Raw genomic sequence first — 21,637 nt, 5'->3', positions numbered from 1 at the left:
CATCATATTAATAGCTCCTCATTACTGGGCGTGATCCTATGTCCAGCACTTTGCATACAGCACCTTTAATCCTTATAGCAGCTGCCAGTGTATTATTAGCTCTCGTCACAGTGAAGAAACTGAGGATCAGAGAGTTTAAGCAATCTGCCCAAGGCCACCCAGTTAAGAAATGCTGGAGCTCAGAGAGGAGCCCAGGCCTGAACCTTTGCCCCATTCTAGCTGCTCTCGCAGGTTCCCTCCAAAAACAAAGCCAAAGCCCGTAGCAAAACAAAACCTTCCTGGAGAAGTAGGCCTTTTCATGTGAAATGTGGTGTTTTTAGCCAAATCACTAGGGCAACACCCTCGCCTGAGTTATGTGACTTTGCACAGCAACACCCCTGCCTTCATCCTAGCCATCTTTTGGTATCTTCTCCAGGGAGCTCTCCTTTCCAGCCTACAGGAGCTGGCCTGAGTACAGGATAGCTGAGAAGCTGATTTCTTCTGGCTCTTGGCTCTGAGCCCTGGTGCTCTTTATCTTCTCTGGCTTGGCCTTCATCATCTGTGAGCTGCAGGTAATGTCACCTCCCTGGCGGCAAGGCAGCACAGGAGACACTTCATCAAAGTAGCTGAACAGGACTCTCTTGGCTTGTCCTGTAGGTCACAGCAGGTGCCCACTATGGCCCGTGTGCCCGACCATGCCTTCCTCTTCAGTAGCTTTCCCTGATCCATCTATATCCCCAAACTATAGAAGCTTGGGTCAAATCTCCTTCTCCTTCAAGAACTTCCCCATGTCAACATCCCCACAAGACTGCCACCCAGATGAGCTGGGCCCCCACTTGTTTTGTGTGATGAGCCTACATGGTACCAGCTTGGCCAGGAACTCCATCTCTTCCTCCTGTCTACCTTGCCTCCCACCCAGACTCACCTGTGCATCAAGCACAAGGTAGACGCCAAGAGGGTTGATGGCAGTTCTGCAGACCTGGCTTCAGAGTGCAGGCAGGCTCTGGGTACAACAACAATCAACGCTGTCAATCTCCCTGGCCCACTGGACAAAAGGGATCCTCACACAGCCAGAGTCAGAGGCGGGCACCCTCAGCACACTTGGAAAATAGGCTGGGCTTCCCTGGCCTGGGCTGGAACCTATCCCTGTCACTGACCTAGAGACAAAGAGGACATCTGGGAGGCTCACCCACGTGATCCTCTTTAATGTGTGCATGCTAAGTTTGCTTCAGTGTGTCCAACTCTTTGTGACCCTATGATCTATAGCCCACCAGGCTCCTCTGTCCATGGGACTCCCCAGGCAAGAATATCAGAGTGGGTTGCCATTTCCTTCTCCAGGGGATCTTCCTGACCCGGGGATCAAACTGTGTCTCTTGTCTCCCACGTTGGCAGGTGGATTCTTGACTACCAGCACCACCTGGGAAGCCCGATCCTCTTTAATATGCCTATCTAATTATTTACTTGTCTCTCCCATCCAACTGGAGCCCCTCAAGGGGTGGATTGTGTCTGGTACATGTCTGTGTGCCCAGGGCCAGAGCAGCATCTGCACCAAGGAAGCATTCAGAGTTCTGAGTGTTACCCACAGTTGGAGGGCTGGTGAGGGATCTGGATTGAGGTCTGGAGAAGTGGGAGGAGGGCATTTTAGGTGAACTTGGAAGCCCAGGAATGCCGGGGTGATGGGGCAGAAAGGAACCTCAATGACTGTCTGTCTAAGGCACTTAGGAACAGGTGTTTGCAAATCACAGACCTTGTACAGAGCTCTGGCCGCTGTCAATCCACTTGCCAGACTCAGTCTCATCCAACACTGGAGTCATCTTTCTGCCTTCTGTGCCCCCAGCTCCGTGCCCAGGGAGGCATGTCGGTGCACGTGCATCTCCGGCAGCACCTGCTACACTGGGGTGCTCAGCTGGCTTGAAGTGAAGACAGAGCCGGGAAAGTCCACATGCTCTTGACCCAGCTGCAGGGAGTCTCATTAAACACCCATGTGGCCTTTGATAGCGCTTCCTGCATCCAAACCTGCCTGGCATCTAATCCAAATTCTTCCTGCGGAAATGTAAATAGCTGTTGGTTTCAAAATGTGTCAGAATCCTTCTGTCCTCAGCATGGCTGGCAGTGACAGCGCTTTTGCACAGTGGGCCGCAGTGCAGACACCGTCCCTCCCAACTGGCCCTCATTACCCCTCCTCATCGGTCATCAAGGCTGTTTGGTGACTTCCTCACCCTTTCTCCTGGAGCGCCCTCTCTCTGGCTGCCCCAAAGCTCCGCTCCTTGCCAGCTGATGCTCATTTCATTGGACCAAGAAGTTGCCATGTTCACAGACTGTGCCGATGATCCACAGCCCCCGGGGCAGGTGCAGTGCCCCAGGGTGCTGGACACAGGCCATTTCCACTCAGCTCAACAGTCCACCTCCAAGCTGCCCCACTTCTGTCTTTCAGACCTCTTTGCATACCCAGCTCAGAGGTTTTCTTTTTTTTTTAAATTACACTTTTTATTTATAGATAGTTGTAGATTAGGAGAAGGCAATGGCACTCCACTCCAGTACTCCTGCCTGGAAAATCCCATGGACGGAGGAGTCTGGTAGGCTGTAGTCCATGGGGTCGCTGAGGGTCGGACACGACTGACCGACTTCACGTTCACTTTTCATTTCATGCATTGGAGAAGGAAATGGCAACCCACTCCAGTGTTCTTGCCTGGAGAATCCCAGGGACGGGGGAGCCTGGTGGGCTGCCGTCTCTGGGGTCGCACAGAGTCAGACACAACTGAAGCGACTTAGCAGCAGTAGCAGTTGTAAATTGGCACCCCGCTCCAGTACTCCTGCCTAGAAAATCCCATGGACGGAGGAGCCTGGAAGGGTGCAGTCCATGGGGTCACTGAGGGTCGGACACGACTGAGCGACTTTATGTTCACTTTTCATTTTCCTGCATTGGAGAAGGAAATGGCAACCCACTCCAGTGTTCTTGCCTGGAGAATCCCAGGGACGGGGGAGCCTGGTGGGCTGCCGTCTCTGGGGTCGCACAGAGTTGGACACGACTGAAGCGACTTAGCAGCAGCAGCAGATTCCCATGCAACTGTAAGAGATTCTGTGTACTCCTTACCCCAGTGATAACATCAAAACCATGGTGCAATACCACAACCAAGATACTGAGATACTGACACGATACAGATACAGAACGTTTCCCACATCACGAGGATCCCACATGCTGCCTTTCAAAGTCACACTCACTTACCTCCCACCCCACCTCCTCCTTAACCCCATGGCCAAGATTAACTAATCCAGTTCAGAGGTTTTCTAAGCAGCTCTGCTCAGGCCCCAGGCTCTTCCACCCCACTCCTGGCCCCTGTTGGGTTCCCCCACTCCCCCACGCCATTCTCCCACCCATCTCATCTCTGGCTCACACCTGCAGACAGGGGTCGGTTTGGTGTGAGCTCTCGTGTGACACATCACAAACTCACTGGAGAAACTCAGCAAGCCTGGCCTCTCCCTGGGCCTCAGTTTCCTCCCCCAGAGAGCCAAGTCAGGGTAGATATTCTCTATAAGTCCCATCACAACCCGCAGAAGTGCCATTGTGAATTCCTCTATGCTAAGCTCCGGTTCGCCAACCCCAGACCATAGCTAGGTCATCCCCAGGAGGGTGAGAGGTACCCCATCAGAATTCTCTCCCCACCCCTCCCAGCATCCACCCATTGAGCTGTCCACCTGCAACCCAGTGCATCAGGACAAAGACCCTGGTCTGCCGGGAAATAACTCAGTATGCTCTCGTCTGTTCTCCGAAACCACCTGCGGATTGAAGGGAAGGTGTGGGCTCAGCTCCAGGAGGCAGCAGAGGCTTCTGTGTCCCCAAAGCGGCACCTCCCCACTCAGACCCAGGCCCCAGGCCACTTTGAGGTCTGAAGAGCTCTGACTGAGCAATTAGCTCTGAATAGAAAACGTGTAAGCAGGTGCCTGTTGACTGAACGTGTTATTCCTCCTGATGGACTTGCTGGCTGGGGTGGCCTCCAGGTATGATGCAAGAAGGACTCTGGCAGGAACCCCAGGGCGAGGCCCTGAGGCGCTCTGTGTGAAGTGGGCACAGGCCTTGCCTCCTTTCCTGATGGAGAGCAGCTGGGATGTTGGAACTGCAGAGCCTGGGCTGTTGGTTGTGTTTACCACGTGCAGTCCTGGTCACCTGCCTTGGTGACGGGGCCAGGGCTCTGACAGAGATATTTATCTCAAGGAGTGTTCCTTTGATGCCTAATGATTCCCTTCAAACCAGAGACATGGGAATGTCTCCACCTGCCTGGAGCGCCCTCCGAGCCACCACTAGAGTCAGACCCGAGTGAGCCAGACAGAAGCGACACCCGCAGGGGTGGGCGGCCATTTCACACGTGTTGTTTCAGTATCTTCACAGTCTTTCTTCTCTTCCAGGGAGGAAATATGTTCAGAGGAGAAGGTACCTCCACAAAGCCACGTGGTCCATCCTTAGCAGTTGGCTCCCGACCAGGTCTGATTGACACAGTCCAGGTCTCACCTGCTTCACCTCAGCTGCCCCTTCTGTCAGGGACTTCACTCGACCTTGCTTCCCTTTCAATACTCAAGATTTAAAAAAGAACAAAAATCTGGGACTTCCCTGGTGGTCCAGTGGCTAAGACTCCTCACTCCCAATTTAGGAGGCCTGGGTTTGATCCCTGGTCAGGGAACTAGATCCCACATGCCACAACTCAGAGTTCTCATGCCACAACTAAGACCCAGTGCAGTCAAATAATTAAAAAAAACACACACACACACACACACACACACTTTCAAATCTCAATCAAATGCCCCTTCCTCCAGGAAGCCCACCTGGTCTGCTTAGCTGCGCTAAATTTCTCTCTTCACCATGTAACCCTTTATCCCCTTCCTGGTCTCTTTTCACACTTATTGCTAAAGAGTTAATTTGTACACTCAACTTTGCCATCTTGAGTTCCTGAGGGGACCCAGACTGCACCTGAGTCTCTCATCCCCAGGCTTCCCTGACCCCCCAAAACATTTTCTTTGAATAAACAAGGGTGGCTGTGGCCTGGCTCACACTTCCCCAAAGCCAAAGACAAGGAACTAAGGGTTAGAAAGTTCAAACCATGATACCGGTCACCTCCAGAGGCCCCAGCAGGGGGACTACAGGATAAAATTGCTTGAAACAGAAGGAGAGCCTATGACACATGTGTGCTTATCAACAAAGGACTCAAAAAGACAGCTGAAGGCCAGGAGAATGCCCCAGTTCCACGCCAGCCACGGATCCTGAGAACCACACTGGCTGGCTTCGCTGAGCCTACCCCAGACTGCTCTCAGCTCAGGGCGGGGACCTCAGGGGTTGCCACTAGTACCTGTCTTATCTTCTGCCAGCGTCCTGTTTCTGAGAGTGAGCTTGTCAACCGCTTTCTGGGATTTCTAAGAATAGATGTGGTGGGGGTGGTCACTGCTTTCTAGATCACTCAGTGTTTTACTGGAAACACACTGGTCTTTTCTGCAGAATTATAGCCAGCACCCACAAGCTGAAATCACAGAACGTTCTGGGCTCATCCCCCTCTCTGACTGGGGAAGCGGAACTCAGAGTCGGAGCCGTGCCCAGAGCAGTGAAATGTACCTGGGCATGGACCAGGGACTTGAGATTTGAGACCTGCCTTTCCAAAAAGAGGCTCATGAGAAGCAGTAGTGTCTGGGCTGGGCTTGGCTCCAGCTGGGATCTCCTACACGTGGTTCATCTGTCCACGCCCAAAGTGCCCCAGGCTTGGCCCAGACCCTGCTTTCTGTTAAGTGCTGAGGACCAGAGGATGTGATGGCCACCAGGTTCTTCTCTGGGGCCTCATGGTGCTGGTGAGAGCAACCAGCCCAAGGAGACCACCCCCGGGGCTGTGAGTGTGGCACTGACTACAGAGGCAGGAGCAATCCTGAGTCCACACACAGGGAGTGTCTACAGAGGGATGGGAGGCATGGGGAGATGGACACAAGGCCTGGATGATGAGATCCAGAGGGGGACAGGGTAGGAAGTGTCTGCATCCAGGGTCCCTTCAAGGGCAAAACAGCAACCAGAGAAACCACATCATGGGGTGAGGGCACTTGGAGTTGGAGGGGATTGGGCAGCATCTTCTGAGAAGGCCTGGGTTCTACCTTAGGTCCTGCCAGGACCCTGGGGTCTGCAGTCTCCCCAGTTCCAAGCAGCCCCGCAGTTACATAATTCACTAACAGGCTTCTGCCCCAAGCCCTGCTCTCTGTCCATAGAAACTTTGACCTTGCAAACATTGGCCCTGCCCCCTTCCAGAGAATGACATCATCAAGCGTGCCCTCTGTCCTGTCACCTGATGCACCGAAAAGCTCAGCATGTCCTGAAGACTGAACATTATCCCTGGCCTGGGGACCGAGATGGCTCCCATTCCTTCTCTTGTCTGGGTCTTCAGGAGAGAAGACAGACTCTGGAGTCCAACAGATATGTGGGATTGATCCCTGCTTCTGACACATAGGAGAAGATGAGCTGACCTCTCTCAGTCTTAACCTCCTGATCTATAAAACGGGGATAACTCTGCTTTAGCTTGCATTGTAGGGAGGTCAAGGAGAGCCGCCTGTGAAGCTGGTGGTGCTGTGCCTGGCAAGCAGTAGATGCTCGGTAAATGTTAGGTTCTGGCCTTTCTCCTCCCTGTCCTAACCCTTCTTCCTCCAGTGAGTGACTGGGGACAGAAGTCCTGCTCTCAGGACCTCTGCCGGCAGCTGGTCTGCCAGGCACGTGGCCAGTGTGGGCTGCGTGACCACGGTGTGCTAGAAAAACGCATCTCGGGACACTGAGGTCCCCCTGCCCAGACCCACAGTGTTCGCAGATTGACTCCAAGAGTGAAGCCATTATAAAGATGGAAACTGAGAAGTCCAGAAGCGGGTGGGGGCCTGTGACAGGCTGTCTTGTAGAAGGACAAACTAACTGCATGATGAGCGTGAGGGGTCCAGGCGGACTAGTGGCCTTGACTGCTCAACTCAGGGTCCCCGCCCCGACCTTCCCTGAGCACAGCCCAGCTCTTCTTAACAGTCCAGGTCCTGCTTTTGATATTTTTTTTTAAAGCTTCTTATTTTGGAATAATTTTAGATTTAGAGACAAGTTATAAAGACAGTACAGAGCGTTCCCATCACCCAGCTTCCTCTAATGTTAACATCTTACATAACGGTGGAGCATTTGCCACAGCTAGGAAACTAACCCTGGGATGATATTATTAACTGAACCACAAGCTTTACTTGAATTTCATCAGTTTTTCCTTAGTGGACATGAATTTTCCTTTTCTCCTGTCCGGGGTCTTGTCTCGGTTACCACGATGCCTGTGGTGGTCATATTTCCTTAATGTTCTTCCATCTGTGACAGCTTTCTCAGCCTTTCCTTATGTTTCATGACCTTGACAGTTTTTCGCTTTTTTTTAATTGGGATGAAATATGTACATATAATGTAAAACTATGATCTTAACCACGAATGGACAGTTCAGTGACGACAATGACGTTCAGTGTTGCATGTCTCATCACCACTATCTATTCTTCAAACAAGTCCATCATCCAAATGGAAACTCCAGGACCATGAAGCAACTCCCCATTCCCTCTCCCAGCTCCCCCTTGAGAGGCTCAGAGGGGCCCCCAACCCCAGCCTCATGTCCAGGAAAGAGATTTTGTTGTTGCTGACCAGAATCAGTCCTTCTGGACCCCAGAGCTGCACAGAAAGGCCTGTGGGCCTTTTCCATGGTGGCACTCCTTCCTGAGCCTTAGCAAATCGAGTGCTTGCTAAGGACAGAGATGAGTCAACACCCTATCTGCCCCTCTTCTCTGGAGACGGTCCTGTCTTGGCTTCATAACAAAGGCTGAGATATCTGAGGTACCACTTCTTTACACCCACTGAGAGCCCTCTGGCTGAAGCCCAGGCAGTCTGTGCTAGCATGTTTCTCCTGGGGGCCTATGTGGGGCTCTCCTGGCAGAGCAGCCCACACAGGGGTAACTACCGCCCACCAGCTCCAGCCCTGGTATCCATCACTTGGCTCTATGGAGGAAGCCATCACTCCTGCAGCCCTAACCTTGGGATGCCCTCCTTAGCAGGCTGACTCCCAGGTGTAACTCCACAGTCAAGGGCATGCTGATCACAGAAAGGCCTAAAAGCCAGGTAGGTGTGCCAAGGGCCCAATGCCATGCACATCACATTCTGCCACCTTATAACACACCAGGAACATCAACATGCCTGGCTTCCTGCCCCAGATCCGGGCACTCAGGACCTGGCTGCCCATTGCCAGACCCCCCTCACCAGGCTGGAGCCACTTAGAAAATTTGTGCCCTCCGACTGGACATGCCTGCTGCCCACTGCACCAACCAGCCTTCCTCCTCTTGCCTGCTCCTACCCCGCTCACCCATGGCTGGTTCCAGGTGAAGGCTCTAGGGGTGGCCCAAGCTCTTGGGCTTCCCTAGTAACTCAGCCAATAAAGAATCCACCTGCAGTGCAGGAGACCCCAGTTTGGTTCCTGAGTCAAGCAGATCCACTGGAGAAGGGATAGGCTACCCACTCTAGTATTCTTCAGCTTCCCTAGTGGCTCAGATGGTAAAGAATCCGCCTGCAATATGGGAGACCTGGGTTTAATCCCTGGGTTGGGAAGATCCCCTGGAGAAGGGAATATACTACCCACTACATTACTCTGGCATGGAGAATTCCATGGACTGTAGAGTCCATGGGCTCACAAAGAGTCAGACACAACTGAGCAACCTTCGCTTTTGGGGTCTTTAGTTGCAGCATGTGGCCTCTTAGTTGAGGCCTGCAGTATCTAGTCCCCTGACCAGGGATCGAATTCGGGCTCCCCAGCATTGGGAGCACAGAGTCTTAGCCACTGGACCACCACGGAAGTCCCACTTCTTAACATGTTGGGCTTCCCTCGTAGCTCAAATGGTAAAGAATCTGCCTGCAATGCAGGAGACCTGAGTTCGATTCCTGGGTCGGGAAGATCCCCTGGAGAAGCCAGTGGCAACCCATTCCAGTATTCTTGCCTGGAGAATCCCATGGACAGAGGAACCTGGCAGGCTCCAGTCCATGGTCATAAGAGTTGGACATGACTCAGGAGACCTGAGTTCGATTCCTGGGTCGGGAAGATCTCCTCCCCTGGAGAAGGCAATGGCACCCCACTCCAGTACTCTTGCCTGAAAAATCCCATGGATGGAGGAGCCTGATAGGCTGCAGTCCATGGGATCTCGAAGTCAGGCACAACTGAGCAACTTCACTTTCACTTTTCACTTTCATGCACTGGAGAAGGAAATGGCAACCCACTCCAGTGTTCTTGCCTGGAGAATCCCAGGGACGGGGGAGCCTGGTGGGCTGCCATCTATGGGGTCGCACAGAGTCGGACACGACTGAAGCAACTTAGCAGCAGCAGCAGCAGTGACTAAACCGCCACCACATACCCAGCTGTCTGGGAGAAGCAGCTGCCAGATCTCAGGCAGCTCGGGCTTGGTCAGGTGAGGGCTGGCCCTGGGTCTATTCTTCCTGATCGCTGGAGTGCTCCCTACTCAGCTAGAGGGAACCTCCTGGAGACCAGGGGTTCTCCTTCTGAGCTCTGTGGCCTGCACTCAATGCGGTTACTCACCACTGGGTGGGGCTGCTGAGTGGTTAAGCCCCTTAGGGGCCCTGTCAGTCACCGCAGGGCCCACAGAGATCCCAACATCCATTCAGCACTGTTCACTGACTCCAGGATGGACAATGAGGGACACAGAGCTAGGAAGACCAAGCCAGGGGCTGCTTGATGGCTGTCGGTACCACAGACAGGGGAACAAAAAATCCGTGCAGGCCTGACTTCTGGGAGATTCTGGGGCCCCTCCAGGCAGCCTCAGTTTGGGGGTCACAGTATCCAACCCCCTGGCCTGAAGACCCTCACCCTGAGCAGGTGACTCAGTGCCTCAGAGCACAAGCTTTGGAATCACCAGCTGCTTATTTGCTGTGTGACCCAGGGCAAGTAGCCTAACTTCTCTGACACTGTTTCCTCACTAGCAAAATGGAGATGCATATTCCCATGGGTAGAAATCAAGTGGGCTTAATTTGTAGAAGATGCTTTCTTCCCTTCCTCTTACCAAAAAAAAAAAAAAATCTTCTGGAACTCTTCATGGCTTGGAGGAAAGAACTGCAAGCTTCTGACCTGTATATTTAAAGCCTGTGTCTATTAGAACTCAGTTTAACTTTCCCAGTACAACGACCAACTCATCTTAGCTTCCTCAGGATTTTCTTGGCTTTAGACCTGGAAGTCTTGTGTCCTAGGAGGTGCTTCAGTCCCATTAACTCCTCACCTACAAAACCCTTCTAATGAGAGCCCAGGTTTTTCACATCCCTCAACTTGGCTGCCAGTGCAGGAGATACAAGAGACATGGGTTCGATCCCTGGGTGGGGAAGATCCCCTGGAGGAGGAAATGGCAACCCACTCCAGCATTCTTGTGTGGAGGATCCTGTGGACAGAGGAGCCTGGCGGGATAGGGTCCATGGGGTCACAAAGAGTCGGACATGGCTGAAGTGACTTAGCACACACGCATGCAACCTGGCTACCCCTTCTGACATCTGGCCGCCACCAGTGCTGTCTCCTCCATCTGAAATGCCCTTCCTCATCTTTGCCTGTCAAGAGTCAATGCAGCGATCAAGAACAGCTCCTCCACGAGGGCTCCCAGCGCCCATGATGGAGTCAGGCCCCCTTCCACTGTCCCCCGGGCTCCCTCGGTGGCTCTGACACAGGTCTGGCTTCCTTGGTCTCTTCACCAGACAATGAGCAACAGGTGGCAGGCACTGCTGGTGTTACACTCCTGTGCAGAGTAGGTGTTCAGTAAATGTTGTGTTCCTGTCACAGCCTCCTCCAGCCGGGTTCGTGGCCCTGCCTACCTCATGCGTTTGCCCTTTGGGTGGTGGGCTCAGCAGAACCAGCTCTTGGGAGGTGGGGGTTGCTGGGGGCTCAGGAAGAGAACCAGCCAGGACAGACCTTGCTCTGGGTGAGGGGACTTGCGCTGCCAGGTGGACCCCACACTGTCCTGACACCACCCCCAGGGGTAAGAGCCCTAGGCCAGGGTCCACCTGCTCCCAACAACCCTCAGGCATCCAGCTTTTCCTCATTCACAGGAGGCTTAGCAAGCTCTTGGCAAGCACGTGCTAGGAATGGAGGTGTGGGCTGTCCCCCTCAGGCACTGAGGTCATCTTCAGTTTCCTAGGAGATTAGGTGGTGAGTGTAAACAATGGGGAGGCCGGGTGAAGGGTCTGGGGAAAACGAGTCCTTCTAGCCCCCTGGACACAGAGGAGGTGCAGACACTAGGGGGAAGGTGGTAGCAGGAGGCCTCCACGGCCCCAGGAGGAGCTCTCCTCTCCAGCTGTGAGGGCTGGTCACAGCACAGGGTCAGAGCTCTAAAGCCAGTGATAGAAGTCTAGGGCTTGCTGAATCTTCCTCCACAAAAGGAATGACCCTGAGGACCGGGTCTCGGCTCTTCTCAAGACTCTCAGAACCCTCTCAGGTGGTGGGTACAAGAGATCCCTGTCCAGAGCACTCTCCCTGAGGGGTGCCTGCTCCCGCCTCAGAGGCCCCCGGAGAAACAGCCCCCTTCCCCCCTCCCTCCCTGACCTGGATTCTCAGAAATAAAAGGGAGCGGCGGGAGCGGAGGTGGGGAGCCCTTCAGTTGGCAGCCATTCTGAAACCAGTTCTATTTTCTGCTCTTTTCCTGTTCAGAATAGACAGCAACATAAAATGTGAACCGAAGGACGGGAGTGATTGCCACTTGGGCCCCTCACTCGCTGAGATAAGAAATAATCAATTGCCTGGAATTCGAGAAGGGATTATCTGGAAGCAGAAACCGCTTTCTCACAGAAACATTCCTCTGCTCCCCCCGGGGATGTGCCCCTCCCTGTGGGCACTGCCCAGCAGGTTCTAGCTGGATCCAGGGCAGTGCGTGTCAAGGGTGGGGTCTCCGAGGACTTCCACAGCATAGCCGGTCTCTGACCTGCCTCAGAGGTTCCCCGCTGGGCTGGGTAGGAGCATCTCCTCCTTCTGGCAACTACTGTCCCACCAGCTCCTTCATTCCACCCACAACCAGAGAGAGCTTCCTCAAAACCCATTTTATCGAGTTCCTCCCAGGCAGCTAAAAGCCCTCAAGATAAAGTTCAGACTCCTTAACATGGCTTAAGAGGCACTTGATGATCTGGGCCCATTTAGCCTCCAATCTCTGCCCCTGGCTCTCCCTACACCAGCCGCACACCGCCTGGACTGTCCTCAGGCCTGGCCTGCCCTGGAGGTCTCACCTGGGGCATTCTCAAGACGCTTGTGCCCTTTTCAGTGCCTGGACGGGTAACACACTAGATTGCTGTCGTGAGTGTTTACACTGCTCACAGCAGCTGCCTCATGGTTATGTTACAAGAATGATGCCCTTCCGAGCCCACAGGTGTGGCTTCTGTGAGGGGAAGGACGTGTCTGATGCCACTCTGGAGGCACCTGGAACAGAGGAGGTACTTGGTGAAACTTTGTTGACTGGAAAAATAAAAGAATGAATAACAGATTAGGTACTCAGAAAATGATTGAAAAACTGAAAGAATGAATGAACGAAAGCCCCATACACTTGAAACATCAACCCCTAACCTCTTCCCTGGTCAGAGTTAGATTCCTGGGTGGGATGGATTCTGTTTCTTAAGAAGCATTAAAGTATCACTGGACTGTAAAGGCAACAGAGGGCTGAAAAGTTCGTTCGTGTTTTCTTGTAACATCTTACAGAAAAAAATCCAAACAAACTTTTTGGCCAACCCAGTATATTCAACAGGACTCTTGTAAAAAATAAGATTACATGTGGTAGGAAGGAATACTTCTATGAGCTCATGGGATAAATTAAAGCACAGAAGATGGCTGTTTAGTTGTCCACTAAGGAGGCTGAGCCCACATAACTGAAACTCATTTTGCATTGCCAAGTGGAGTTTGCAGGTTTAGTCTTGGAGTTGGGGTGCTCAGGATCACAGAGGAGATGAAGGCCCTTTCCTCCTTTCCCTCATACCACATAAACTGTCAAACCAAGACACCCCTGCCTTTAACCAGTCCTGCCCCTAGCCAACTCTATCAGGCCATCAAGGGCTGACTCCCAGGCCACCTCCTCTAGGAAGCCTTCCCTGATGCCTAGATGGAAGTGTCCAGGTCTCCCTCCCTCAATTCCCTTCTGGCTTATAGACCATGTTGTGGGTGCCCCATGCCCACGCTGGGCTGGCACTGTTGTAGGGTAGGGCTGTTCCCTTCACTTCTTTGTCTGAAGAGGAACACAGTACAGATCTGATGCCAGAGGAAGTGAAATTCCCATACGATCTGGGGAAGTCTTCATGTGCTAAGTCGCTTCAGTCCTGTCTGACTCTTTGCGACCCCATGGACTACAGTCCCCCAGGCTCCTCTTTCCATGGGATTCTCCAGGCAAGAATACTGGAGAGGGTTGCCATTTCCTTCTCCAGGGATCTTCCTGACCCAGAGATCAAACCCGTGTCTCCTGCTTGGCAGATGGATTCTTTACTACTGAGCCACCTAGAAATCCTCAAGTCAAGCTTAATAAGTGCCTTTAAAATTGGACTTATCAAAGCACATGCTGGTATAGGTTATGGGTCTCCAGGAGTGGACCAGGATATGCAATGTTTCTCAAACTTACTTGACTTTGGACTTTCTGGTTCAAGCAATGACTTGTTCCACAGAACATTCTTTGGGAAATGTTAGAGAATGCTGTTGGATCTAGATATGTTTTAACAGCCCCATCATTTTATAGAGAAGGAGTCAAGCCCTAGAGATGAAGTAGCAGAGTCAGGACAGCACAGAGCTTGCTTCCCGTCTCACCTTGACCTCAGAAGCATCACCAAGGATGAGAATGAGTCCTGAGCTCCAGGCCGAGGGGATCAAGGCAGCAACATGACTCTGGAAAAGTCTGGGCTCAATCTGACCTGCCCAGTACCTGGCCTCTTCCAGGCAAGGCCAGAGTCGCAGTCTGAGTCCTTAAATGGGGGCTGCAGGGGTCAGGTGGAGCCTTCGGGAGTCTACTGGTCTTGCTAATTTATAGGATGGTGGCAGAAACCTAAATGCTGCTCAGACCAGGGTCTCGGCCATTCCAGGAGAGGTAGGAGGGGCCTCAGCCAGCCTGAAGGTCTCCTTTTCCCCAAGGATCTTATGACGCTGCCCGCAGATAGGCTACCTTATCTTTTCAGTGTCCTGACACCTCCCAACTTTCTGGCGGCCTCCCTCACAGAAGTCTCTAGACTTCTTAGTAAGCCACAAAAGGCAGGAGCTGGCAATGTTAGGCAGCCCAGATGCCCAACAGCAGAGCGTGGTTGAGTTAATCTTAGGTTGATTCATGAACTCTTAGGAATGAGAGGCAGGAGAAAGGAGAGACAGTGGGTACAAAGGAGAAAAGGCAGCCCCTGCCACCAGGGAGCTGGGTGCGGTGGTTGAGCACAGAGGTTCTAGCCGACACTTCTAAGCTGTGTGGCTCTAGGCAAATACTAGATCCTTCTGAGCCTTGATTTTTGCATGCATGCAATGGGATGGGATGGTAGTACCCACTCCACAGGGCTGTTAGGAGGATTTAGTTAGTCCCTCAAAGCAGCATCTGCCATGCTTACCATCTGTAAGAAGCAGCCCCAGGGTGGGGGCCAGGTCCTTGTTCTGTGTGACACATGCCTGAGTTCCTCAATCTCCCCATTTCACCGTTTCCTCAGCTAGAAAATAGAGTTGATATGGCAGCTGTAATGGTTAGATTTAAGCAAGCTAATTCACAAAAAGGACTTGGAATTGTGGATGCTATGTAATAAACACTCAAAAATGCCATTATTTTATCAGTGACACAGGGAAATGAGGATATAAATGTTAAGAAGTAGGACTTCCCTGGTGGTCCAGTGGCTAAGACTCTGTGCTCCCAATGCAGGGGTCTGAGCTCCATCCCTGGTCAGGAAACTGGACAGTGAAGGCCGCAACTAAAAATCCTAGGAGCTGCCACTAAGACCCAGCTCAGCCTAAATAAATAAATATTAGAAAAGAAAATATTACCAAGTGAAAAAAAACCTCAAGTTGCATAATTGGCCTGGGCTTTGTTTCCCAATTGCAGCAGTTTCCCAGGTTGGGAGGAGGCTGGGCGGGCGGGCAGGCGGTGTAGACCTACCCTCACAGGCCGGGAGCCCCTGTCCTCACGAGGCACGTGTCCCAGGATGCACCCCTTAGGGGGTGGGGTGAAGGGAAGTGAATTTCCCATCCATCTGCGACCCCATACATTCCCGGGGCATGGGGAAGGCTTCTGGTCATGAAAAGATTTCACACCAAAATCCCAGGAGCCTGATAAACTGATCCCAAAACCCCTTTGCCGTGTTCCCCAGGGTGCTGAAGGGGTCTAGACAGGACCCCTCATTCCCTGCTCAATGTCAGAGTTCCCAGGGAGGATCCAGTTCAGCCTGGGTTCAATTAATTCTTGCTTGACACTCTACTGTGCATATGCTAATTCTAACATTTCAGGGATGGGCTTCAGTAAAGATGGGCAGTCAGGCTCACATATATCGGTTCTTGTCTTCTGTAAAGTTTTGAAGTAAATAAAAATTTTGAAATAAAACACACACACACACAACTTTATGATCTCACATTTCCTCTGTCCCCAGATGCATATGGAATCTTGACGAACTCCTACTTTCCTTGAATTATGTCTTTAAGGCTCTGACATTTAGCAGAGGTTTTTATGAGCACAGTTATTAGTCATCCTTCAAAGCAACCACATGAAATGGGCCAGGGGCTTATGTTCTTTAGCAGACCAGAAGGGTTGAGTCACTCACAAGGTTCAGATATGGTTTAAATGTGTAGGGAGATTATATATATTCACATGTAGATATCAGTCAAGCTATACTTATCCCTAATAATGCGGGAGGGGGTATTATTTTTAGATCAAGCTAACTTTTTTGAAAACTTACTGTTGTACCAGAGCCTATTCTAATCATTTAATAAACATACCTCTTGTGATTCTCAAGGCAACTATAGGAGGTAGATATTATTACTGAGTCTTACCAAAGGAGGAAACCTAACTCAGAAAGTTAAGTGACTAGCCCGAAGCCCCAGGCAACAGAGGGGGTTTTTCTGGCTCTGAAGATGTGTATTATCAGTTGTATCATCTTGCCTTATCATGAAATAGAATCCTTATAAAACCCGTATGCTTTCTTTGAGCAAATAACACGACTGTCCTGGCTATAGGCTGGAGAGATAGAGGAGTCCCCAGTGACAAAAGTCAGCCTCTAAGACTCTCATGGAAAAAGCAAGAGAGTTCCAGAAAAACATCTATTTCTGCTTTACTGACTATGCCAAAGCCTTTGACTGTGTGGATCACAATAAACTGTGGACAATTCTGAAAGAGATGGAAATACAGACCACCTGACCTGCCTCTTGAGAAATCTGTATGCAGGTCAGGAAGCAACAGTTAAAACTGGACATGGAACAACAGACTGGTTCCAAATAGGAAAAGGAGTACGTCAAGGCTGTATATTGTCACCCTGCTTATTTAACTTATATGCAGAGTACATCATGAGAAATGCTGGACTGGAAGAAACACAAGCTGGAATCAAGATTGCCGGGAGAAATATCAATCACCTCAGATATGCAGATGACACCACCCTTATGGCAGAAAGTGAAAAGGAACTAAAAAGCCTCTTGATGAAAGTGAAAGCAGAGTGTGAAAAAGTTGGCTTAAAGCTCAACATTCAGAAAACGAAGATCATGGCATCCGGTCCCATCACTTCATGGGAAATAGATGGGGAAACAGTGGAAATAGTATCAGACTTTATTTTTTGGGGCTCCAAAATCACTGCAGATGGTGATTGCAGCCATGAAATTAAAAGACACTTACTCCTTGGAAGAAAAGTTATGACAATCTAGACAGCATATTCAAAAGCAGAGACATTACTTTGCTGACTAAGGTCCATCTAGTCAAGGCTATGGTTTTTCCTGTGGTCATGTATGGATGTGAGAGTTGGACTGTGAAGGAGGCTGAGCGCTGAAGAATTGATGCTTTTGAACTGTGGTGCTGGAGAAGACTCTTGAGAGTCCCTTGGACTGCAAGGAGATCCAACCAGTCCATTCTGAAGGAGATCAGCCCTGGGATTTCTTTGGAAGGAATGATGCTAAAGCTGAAACTCCAGCACTTTGGCCACCTCATGCGAAGAGGTGACTCATTGGAAAAAACTCTGATGCTGGGAGGGATTGCGGGCAGGAGGAGAAGGGGACGACAGAGGATGAGATAGCTGGATGGCATCACTGACTCAATGGGCATGAATCTGAGTCAACTCCGGGAGTTGGTGATGGACAGGGAGGCCTGGCGTGCTGCAGTTCATGGGGTCGCAAAGAGTCGGACACGACTGAGTGACTGAAATGAACTGAACTGAAGACTCTCCCATAGTATATATTTTAAAATTTATTTTTGGCTACGCTGGGACTTTGTTGCTGCATGTGCTCTTTCTCCAGTTGTGGGGCAGGGGCTTCTCACTCCAGTGGCTTTTCGTTGCAGAGCACAGCCTCTACATGAGCAGGCTTTAGTAGTTGCAACATGCAGGCTCAGTAGTTGTGGCACAGGTTTTGTTACTTTGTAGCATGTGGGATCTTCCTGGACCTTGGATCGAACCTGTGCCCCCTGCATTGGCAGGCAGATTCTTAATCCACTGCACCACCAGGGAAGTCTGAATTTCCCATAATATTGACACGTGTCCCAAAGAAAGAAAATGGGCTCTGGGACAGACCAATCTGGACCGCACTCCAGCTCTGCCATTCGCTAGCTGCATCTCCCTGGGCTCCCAGGGGCCTTTCCCTGGTGGAGTATTTGGATTCCCATCTGCTGAGTGACACAGCACCCAGAGGCTTCCTGCACCTGGCTCCCACTCTTCTGAGAGGAGAGGTGATGCTTGTGAGCTTACGTGGGTCTGTGGTTGCCTGGCCCATGTGAATTTGGACTGAGATGTAATTCATGAAGTGGAACTATTGAAGGCAACCAGAATCTGATATGTCAGAACACCTTCCTTTAAACAGACCAACATCCCAGTAGGCAGTGCCCATGTGACCAGGTGGCCAGGGGCACATCTACAAAGAGCTCTTGCTTCCCCAAGTCCTCAGCCCTGGCGCCTACCCCCCACCAAGGAAGGCGGGGACCTCAGACTCTTGTGGGGTCCACAGAGAGGCTGCAGGGCAGCAGAGAAACAGAATGTTTCCTCCTCCTGAGGGCCCCCAACCCTCATGTTCTAAATGGAGAACACTGGCTCTATCCTGTGGAAAGTCCCCAAGTGAACGGACTAACAATTGACTCCAGCTGGACCTCTCTGCTAACTCTGGCCACATTTCCCATACTTCCGTTCCTGGGATCCATCCCTTGCCCCTTCCAGATCTGAAAGTGACCCCTGGGCCTCCTGGGGATGCAACTGTCTGCCTGTTGCGGCTCAGATCTGGGGCTGCTCCTTCCTGGGAAGGAGTCAGCCAGCTGCCCATTGTCAGCCCCCACGCCCTCCACCTCCGCTGCCTTCCTGTCCCTGGGGTGAGCCTCCCCGGGGGCTCCCTGAGACCGAAGACAATTGCCTCAAATAAAGAAGCACTGGCCTCCTCCCCTCGTGGCTAAAATTATCAGAAACTGAACATGCATTGCTGACCTCAATCCTCCCCCTGCCCTGGTCCCTCTGGGAGCCTGTGCTGCCCCTCACTCAGACCCACATGCCCTTCCTGGACGAGGCAGCCTCTTTCTAAAAGAGCTACAGTATGGCCTGCTTTCTCCGGCTCCTCATCATGTACACAAAGATCATGGGGTCCAAGTAGCCAGGGGATGTTAGTCTGTCTCCCAAGAGGTGTGGAAGCTCCACTGTGATCCTCATTGCCGTTGCCAAGACCACAACCACCATAAACCTCTGCTCTGGGGATGCACAGCAACTGTCTTTGTCCCTCCCCTCCCAACTACTGCACAACCGTCTCCATGCTGGCTTCCTCCTCACTTGCTGGTGTTTCTCACTTCCTTGCATCTTTGCTGTTGGATAGATCCCAGCTCCTGTATTATTCCACTGTATCTAGAATGCTTCCAGGAAGGAATGCCATAGCCTCTTAAAGAAAAAACAAACCAAAAAACACCCTAGGAAGATGTGCTCAAGGCTAAGTCTCCAACAAGAAATATTTGGTGAGCATGTTGGTGGAGAGCTTGGAAATGCCCCCTGCATCCATTTGTCCCTTCATCAGGGACACAAGCAGGAGCAGAAACCAGGCCTGCTCCGCAGGGCACAGAACTCCTCGTTCACGCCATCAGGCAGAATTTCTCAAGGCTTCTGTGTGGCAGGGAGGGCAGGGATTTTGCAAGAGGGGTGACCCGAGGCCCAGATCAGGGAGGTGGCTGGCTCTACCCACATGGACCCAGAACTAATTCCCAAGCCCTTGACCTCAGGTTCATCAGCTTTGCATCAGCCTTCTTGGACCCAACTGTCCCAGATCACAAAAGTTAGGAAAGGAGCAGGGTTGGGTACAGAGGAAGAAAAAGCAACGTGTCCCTCCCAGGGCTCCACAGGACCCCTCCCTGAAGAGCTCTCCCTGCCTTGGTCCTGCCTTTGCCTTCTGTCTGCCAAAATGACCCTCCCTGCAATGTGCTCTCTCTCGGCTGAGTAGTAGAAATATCACAGGTTGTGGCATCGGGTGAGCTGGGTCGGAATCCCCGTTTGTCAGGGACAGTCGCCATTCACACCTGTTGTCCTTATAGAAAGACGCCTCAGGGCTCCTTTTCCTCTAAATGTGCCCCCATCAGGACTGTCCGTGGTGGGTCACCTTACTAAGGCAGAAGACACAGCACGCAGGCAGCTCGAAGTGGCCTGGCTGGGTGCCAGATAGTTCTGTGATTGGAGAAGGAACAGAGAATGAAGTGTCCCAGGACACTGACAGGGAAGGGGGTGCTGGCTGCAGCCGTGGGAGGTTCTGCAGCCCCAGGAGGAAGCCCTGGCTGGGTCTGGAGATGCAGAGTCTGAACTCCCAGAGCCAGGCCCTGCATCTGGTGACAGAGGCATCTTGGGACAGTGCCACCACCTTGCCCACCTCTGGGGGTGGGGGTAGGGGCATCACTCACAGCGTGGTCTCAGTGAATGATGCCACCTGGAATTGTGCAGGGCATGACCTGTTCAGCTGTGAAGGGCCGTCTACCTAAAGCACCCACAGAAAAGCAAGTGAGCAGATGTTAGATCACATCAGAGGGCAGGAATAAATAGGCAGCAGAGAAGTTACCAACACAGAAGAAAGGTAAACTCCCAAGACGGAGAGGAAGCATCCTCTCAGTCTGGGGAGGAGTTTTAAATCAACCCAACTCATCTCAATCAACATTGACTGAGCAACTACGGTGTGCTGAACCCAGGCAGTTACTGGAGTGGGGGAGGGGGTGGGCATTGAGGGGGTGCCACTGAGGAGCTTCTGGGCCAGTAGGGAAGTGGGCAGGCCACACCCCTGCCAGCCCCACAGGGCAGAGCAGGCTCAGGGAGGTGCAGGGTGGGCCCAGAGCAGAGGAGGAGCCCCAGGGAGGGTGTGTTGGGTCAACTGTTCTGGCTTCACAGAGAATAAAGTTGGGACACCAGGGCGATGGGGGTGCAGGTATGCAGGTTGTCATCTCGGCCATAGAGCCAGGCCTCAGAGAGCTGGGTTGACGTCCATTCAGGATCCCCAGGGTCCAGGGATCGGGATCCGGCAGCAGGTTGAGGTCAGATCTTAAAATTTTGAGTCTTCAATTCCAGGCTGAGGAGTTAGAACTTGATTCTGGAGAAGAAGCCACGAGATGTTTCTTAGTAAAGGGGTGACTCGATCAGATTCCTTAATAGCCTGGGAGCTGTGGTCCCTGCTTATGCTGTACCCCGCCCCCACCCCGGGATGCCCTGCCAGGGCTTTCTCCTCTGTACCACTCGCTGTCAGTGAGGGGGGCTCAAACCAGAAGCAGCTCGAGTCCTGGGCAGCACAAAGGGGAACCGCTGCCAGGAGCAGAGAGCGCTTGGCCCAGCCTGAGCCCCTTTGGTCTGTGGGAAGCACTCTGTCCCTGCAGAAATCAGCTTCCCAAGGGAGATAGCTTGAGGCCACTTGGATTGCTAACCAATGCATTCAGCTAGCCTGGGAGGACCCAAGAGTCCTCATGAACTTTTCCACTGCTGGTTGCTCCAGCAAGTAGATTTTCCATGACCATCTCATACCAATAAAATGCAGTGCCATACACTGCCTGGTGTATGAGTGTCTAGGCCTGCTGTAGCAAATGACCACAAACTGGGTGGCTTAAAACAACAGAACTGTACTCTCTCATAGTTCTGGGGGCCAAAAGTCCAAAATCAGGCATCGGAAGGGCTGTACTCCATGCAAAGCCTCTAGACGAGAATCCTACCTCACTCTACCAGCTTCTGGTGGCTTCAGGAGTTCCCTACTGTGTGGCTGCATCACTCCACACTGGCCTCCCTCCTGCTCCTTGTCTTTGTATCTCCTCCTCTCCCACATCGTCTAAGGACACTTGTCTTTGACTTTAGGGCCCACCTGGATAATCCATGGTGATCACATCTCAGGATCCATGACTTAATTACATCTGCAAAGACCCTTTTTCTAAAATAAGGTCACTTTCCCAGATTCGAGGGCTTAGGATGGGGCAAGACTTTGGGGGGCCACCTTTCAAC

The sequence above is a fragment of the Ovis aries genome, chromosome 3 (genome assembly GCF_016772045.2).
Source record: "Ovis aries strain OAR_USU_Benz2616 breed Rambouillet chromosome 3, ARS-UI_Ramb_v3.0, whole genome shotgun sequence".
Taxonomy (NCBI): domain Eukaryota; kingdom Metazoa; phylum Chordata; class Mammalia; order Artiodactyla; family Bovidae; genus Ovis; species Ovis aries.
Note: the sequence above shows the minus strand (reverse complement) of the source record.